The 6,401-nt window shown below is 44.6% G+C and overlaps 1 protein-coding gene across 2 annotated transcripts in view; it reads left to right on the forward strand.

Moving 5' to 3' along the window:
• IL22RA2 (interleukin 22 receptor subunit alpha 2) overlaps positions 1 to 5,482 on the forward strand; it is a 30,553-nt gene extending 25,071 nt beyond the window's left edge. For both annotated transcript variants that reach the window (XM_039529369.1, XM_039529370.1), the window contains one exon: positions 4,188 to 5,482. The gene's annotated coding sequence lies outside the window, so the exon portion shown is untranslated. The remainder of the gene's footprint in view (positions 1 to 4,187) is intronic.
• Positions 5,483 to 6,401: the final 919 nt, after the last annotated feature.

Genomic DNA, 6,401 nt, shown 5'->3' on the forward strand with positions numbered 1-6,401 from the left:
TGCCAAGTACCCTCTCAGCAGGGTGTTTCTTGTAACAAAAGCCTGGTTAGAAAAACTAATTCCCTCCAGCCAAACTTGCTGAAGATTCCTTTTAACCCTGAAAAACTGCTTTAAAACTCCCTTTTCCTCAAGCTGCCTGTCCAAGCAACCCAAAAGAAAAACTGCTTCCAACAAAGCCTGCTGGAAACTCAATTCCCTCCAGCCAACCTGGCTGAAGATTCCTTCTAACAATACCAGTTAGAAACTGAATACTTGTAAACTCTCTCTTCTCTCAGGTTGCTTTCCTGCTCTAGAAGAAGAGAATAGCTCCCTTCAGCTTAGCCCAGCTGAAAAAACTCCTTCTAACAAAGCCAGTTAGAAAACCTTGTCTGTTTGCCTTTGGGGTATCTCTCCCTCCTAACCTGCAGTCCTGCTTTAGGAGAAGAGAATAGCAATGGCTCTTTGGTTCAGAAAAAATCCTCACCGCTGCCCACTATGTCATAGGTCTCACCCCCACTTGGAGCTGTTGGGTTCCAATGTGGGGACCTGACTTGGTTTCCCTCTAAACTAAAATCCTAGTTTAGATCTAGTAAGCTGCCACCGCTCAATCAGGAAATGTGGATTGAGACACAGTCCTTCCCCAAAATCCTAGGGGATTCCAAGAGCCCCAAATCCATGGAGTTCTTACACCCAGGAGAAATAAACCATTCCCCCTGTTTCCTCCCCCCTCCCTTTTTCTAGGAGAGATACCGGGATCTAACTACAGAGGGATACCTCCCCCTTCTCCTTCCCTGAGAATCCACCCAAGGAAAGATCAAACAAGTCCTTAATAGAAAAGAATTTATTAAAGAATAAAAAGCAAGTAACTTGTCTCTGTAATCCAAGATAGAACAATACAGGGTTTAAACTTATCAATCTCTGGAGAGAATCCACCCTCCCCCTTTCTTTCTCAGTGAAAGCAAAGTAACAGCAAACAGGAATAAAGAATTTCCTTCAGCAAAACACACAATTGCAAATGTAGAAATTAAATTATAAGACTAATTCGCCTTTCTAATTAATACTTACTATTGAATAGTAGAAACTACTCCAGGAGAACTTGGAGACATGACTGACCTCTCTTAGATCCAAAGAGAGTTCTCTAACAAAGAACACAGACAAAGGCTTCCCTCCACAGAGATTTGAAATTATCTCGTCTCTGGTCAGGTGGTCATCAGGTACTGCATGTTAACCCTTTCCAGGTAAAAGAGACCTTAACCCTGATCTATCTGTTTGTTTATGACAGGATGGCTTTGCAGAAATGGGCTTCCCTAACTGTGGTGGGGCGATAGATGGTACGCACATCCCTATTGTTGCCCCGGCCCACCTTGGCACTGAGTATATAAATCGTAAGGGGTACTTCTCCATGGTTTTGCAGGCGCTAGTGGATCACTGTGGGTGTTTCACTGATATTAATGCTGGATGGTCCGGAAAGGTGCATGACACACGTATCTTTAAAAACACTGGCCTGTACAGAAAGCTGCAAGCGGGGACTTTCTTTCCAGACCAGCAGCTCACCATTGGGGATGTGGAAATGCCCATTGCGATCCTGGGAGGCCCAGCTTACCCATTGATGCCGTGGCTCATGAAGCCATACACTGGAAACCCAGATGCCAGTAAGGGATGTTTCAACAACAGGCTGAGTAGTGCAGAAGCGCGCTGTCGAATGTGCATTTGTCTGTTTGAAAGCGCGCTGGAGATGTTTGTACAGTAGACTGGAAATGAGTGGGGAAAATATTCCCATGGTTATTGTGGCATGCTGTACTTTACATAACATTTGTGAGGGGAAGGGTTAAAGGTTTACTCGTACATGAAAGGAGCCTGGAGGCCGAACGCCTGGCTGCTGAGTTTCAGCAGCCAGATACCAGGCCTATTAGAGGGGCATGACATGTGGCAGTTAGGATCCAGGATGCCTTGGGGGAAAAGTTGGAAAATGAAAATCGTTAAACTTTGCTGTTGTGCTTGGGAAAGGAATTGTTAACAGCATGTGCTGTGCTACATGGCGGTTCTCTCTGTAATTTCAGTGAGGATGAAATGCTAGTTGACTTGTAGCTGTGATGACAGGTACAGAAATTTGAACACACAAATAAAGTTTGCTTCTTTTTGAAAAATGTGTGCTTTTATTTAAAAAACAGAGAACTCCACATGCACATATATCAATCCTGAGTGATGGTGGGGAACAGGGTGGAGTGCCCGTATACCTCACAGCTATGTATAACTCCAGCTGTGGTTTGACGAGCTGTCTGGGGGTGTGGATTGTTGAGGAATGGAAAAATTTGCAGCGAGCCTATAAGAATGTGCAGTGGGAGTTTGGGGAGTGCATGCAGAATTCTATCCCATTTGCTACAAGGGCAGGGGCGGGCACGAATCCGGTCACTCTGTGGTGTAATGAGAGAATGCAACAGATCTGTCTGATGCTCCAGAATGTTGATTAGCCTCTCCGTGGCGTCCCCCTGGAAAGCATTATTCTCTTTTCAGTCTTGGTTCTCTCTCTCTTTCCACTTTGTCATGGTTTCTCTCCATTTATTTTTATCACGTGTCTCCGCTTGGGAGTGCTGAATCACCTCACAAAACATGTCTGCCTAGTGCACCTTGGCTGCTTTCTTATGCGTCGCAGATGGTCTGCACATTATGCGACTACCCAGCAGGCCAGAGACAATGCAGCCTTTGGAAGAGCAGTACTCCAGTCAATGGACAGCTCCGATCCCACCTCCTGAACTTGGCTTGGGAGTCACCTGACTGGACATGAACAAGCACTCGAAGAAGGAAAAACGGTTATTCACTTTTTGTAACTGTTCTTCGAGATGTGTTGTTCATGTCCATTCCAATACCCACCTTCCTACCACTCTGTCGGAGTAGCCAGCAAGAGGGAAATGAAAGGGTGGGGGGTCGGCAGGGCTCTATATTGACCGCCATGAAGGCGCGACTCCAGGAGGCGCCCAGGCCAACCCGATGGATGCTGCTAAGGGAAAAATCTTCCAGCCATTGTGCACACACCTGATTGGAATAGACATGAACAACACATCTCAAAGAACAAGTTACGAGAAGTGAGTAACTGGGGTTTTTTTTTGCACTTTAAATGGCAAGTGTAGACATGCCCTTAGTGATTGTAAAGCTCTGGCACAATGAAGGGCTATAAAAGTTGTTTGTTGTTCAGGGATTTACAAAGCTCCACCCAAACTTCTAACAGTAGTTAGTGTCTGGGCCCTCCTATGGAACACTTCATACTTTATGTTCTCATTTGTTATATTTCCAAGCCATGTGCTTTATAGGCATCAACTATCAAACTTTCCTTTGCCTAATCTAAAGTGGAGAACAAACTCAATGACTTTATCTGAAAAACCACAGCAGTAAATCTGTTTTATCCATTTATATGGCCTCCCACCACAGCATGTCGGTGCTTCACAAATGTTAGCGACAGGGAATTCGTATTAATCCCATTTGACAGGAGCTGTGGCAGAGAGAGATTCAAGGCCTGATCCCAAGTGCACTCAAGTCACTTTCATCAATTGGCTTTGGATCCTGCCTTATATGATTTGCTCAAGGTCACACAGGAAAGGTGTGGAAGTGCCAGGAACTGAACACATATACTCTAAGTGCCATGACAGTGCCTTAACCCCAAGGCTGTCCTTCTTGTCAGTTTCATGTTAGACTGCAGAGTGATAGTCTTCTCAGAAAATTCAGTCAGTGGCATTTTCTACAGAGGCAAATGTGGTACTGAAGAATTTGCTTTCAGTGATGGAGTAGCTGCTTCTATCTGAAAAGCTCCAGCTGTTCTAGGCTGGCATCTTGCGTCACTTGCAGTCTCAGAACTGTTCGGGGGGAAGTTCTGCATACAAAGGAATGCAGGATCTAGGTCCGTGTTGCCATTATCTTTTAGCGACTTACTCTTCCCCTTGAATTGTTATATTATTATGTGGGGTCAGACCAAAGGTCCATCTAGCCCAGTATCCTGTCTTCTGACAACAGCCAATGCCAGGTGCCCCATTGCGAATGAACAGAACAGGTAATCATCAAGTGATCCATCCCCTGTTGCCCATTCCCAGCTTCTGGCAAACAGAGGCTAGGGATAACTGAACACATTGCAAAAAGGGTTAGCTCAGTATCATAAGGGTTGTTGTGTATTTGGCTACCAGTGCTCTGGTGACTTTTCCATTCTTTTTTACTCCCAGCATTACAGATAACAGTGGAAGAGGATACACTCAGTGCTTCCTTCTCTACCGGCTCTAGTGGTCAAGCGGACTCTCCTGTATTTTTGAACATTTGCAAGTCTACATTCAAATGCCTTTAAAATAACCAATGGACTCTGATGCTTCACCAAATCAAATTAATGTAACATTAAGCATGGGAAATAAAATCTTTACTTATCACATCTTAAAACGTATTCAACTTATACATTCTTGCCATGTACAGCATAAATCATTTCATTAGAAACCTTTTAATATGTTTGAGATCCTCTGGCGGTTGAAAATATGCAGGAGGATCATATCTAGAATTCGTTTTTCTTTGAGTCTTGGAATTAAAAAAAAATTCAATTCTTTATTTCTATATCTACACTACACACCACAAGCAGCAGCGTGTAGATAGTTACATGCTGCAGTAACAGGCTCGGGGAGCGGGGAAAGGCTTCAGCAGCTCAGCACTGCCAGAGCTGTTCACTGTAGGGAGGAAAGGCTCTGGATGGTGGGACACAGCAAGGAAACCCCTGTGATGTTACACCCCATCTTCTTCACAGTAATATTATTATGATGTGATTATGGCATAACTATGATGTATTTTATATAAGATAGGTCATGTAAGGTATCATTGGAAAGGTTATGATTTACTGAATCTGATTATCCTATTAGTATGCATGTATCATTTTTGTATCTGAAGTTAGGAATATTGACCATGTCTCTGTATTACAAATATGTTTACACCTGGAGAGTGCCCAGTAGGCAGAATGCACTCAGTCTAGATGGCTGGCTGGGAAGGACCATTAGAGAAAACAACAGGTCTTAGAAGAGGCTAATCTCCTACTGGGAGGCCTTCCTACGGACACTAAACAGCTTCTGAGTCATGGCTGCTATGACATTACAGGGGCACGTGGCCAGATCACCTGGTACTGGACTCCATCTTGGAATACCAATGTTTTTCCACTGACTGGGCATGGGATCCAACCTTGGAGACAAAGGATTCCCACCCTATACAAACGCTATATAAGGCAGAGGAGTGACATCATCATGGTTCTTCACTGACTCCCTGCCCAGAAGAGACTCTTGGAAACACCTGAGGAACAAAGACTGTACTGGGGGAAGTGCTGGACCCAGGCTAGAGGGATTTCTGGGGGTTTTAAGCTGCAAGCAAATGCAGCTTGCACCTCAAGAGCCTGCAGCCACCTTAAATCATCATTTTGGGTGAGAATTTGCTACTTATATCCAATCTCTTTAGTATATTAAGTTTAGATTGTGTTTTTGTTTATTTGTTAGGTAACCTGCTTTGATCTGTTTGCTGTTCCTTACAATCTCTTCTGTAGTTAATAAATTTGCTTTTGCTTTATCACAAACCAGTGTGTGGCAGTTATAACTTGGGACAAAAAGCTGTTGTATATTCTCTCTCCACATTGAGGGAGGGGGCGAATTTCATGTGCTTACACTGTACAGATCTTTGTGCTGCAGAAGACGGTATAATTTTGGGTTTACGCCCCCAAGGGGGGGTGTGCACTTGAGTAGCTGGGTAGTTCCTTAGCTGAAGCCTTCCCATGCAGAGCTGATCTCAGCATCTGTATGTAGCTACATGTAAAGGGAGCCCAGGTTGGTGGGTCAGTTGGGCTCAGTGGTACCCCAGTTGCAGGTGACACCCTGGGAGGAACCCATCACAACCCTCCCCCCCGAGCCTTTCCCCTCTGTCATAGACATTTCCCACTGCTGGAGTCTTTCCCTGCAGCAGGGAAGGGCTCCAGCGGTGGGAGGCAGCAGGACACTATTTGGCTAAACATAGCAGTACAGACAGAGGCACAGCTTGGCTGAGTAGAGAGCCAGGTAGGGCACCTAGCCAGGTGCAGCCCCACATCCTTTAGGTGTGTCTGTACTTGCCTAAGCCATGCCTCAACTTCTACACTGTTGTTTATTACCGGGGCTAGGGGGATTACACGTGTATGTGCACTACACGCCACCAAAAGAAGGGTGCTGTGGAGTTGCTACTCCTGGGGCAATGCTACGCTAAAAAATAAAAAATTGTGCATATTTCATTTGTTAAAAGAATACAATATCGCACCAGTTTCAAATATTTTGCTAATTTACTTCAAAATACTTGTCAACAACTATGTCACCAATATAGACGACAACACAAAAAGATTCCCCCAGGAACAGGAAGTTAAAGAAACCCCTATGACAACCCAAGTGCAG

The sequence above is a fragment of the Mauremys reevesii genome, linkage group 3 (genome assembly GCF_016161935.1).
Source record: "Mauremys reevesii isolate NIE-2019 linkage group 3, ASM1616193v1, whole genome shotgun sequence".
NCBI lineage: Eukaryota > Metazoa > Chordata > Testudines > Geoemydidae > Mauremys > Mauremys reevesii.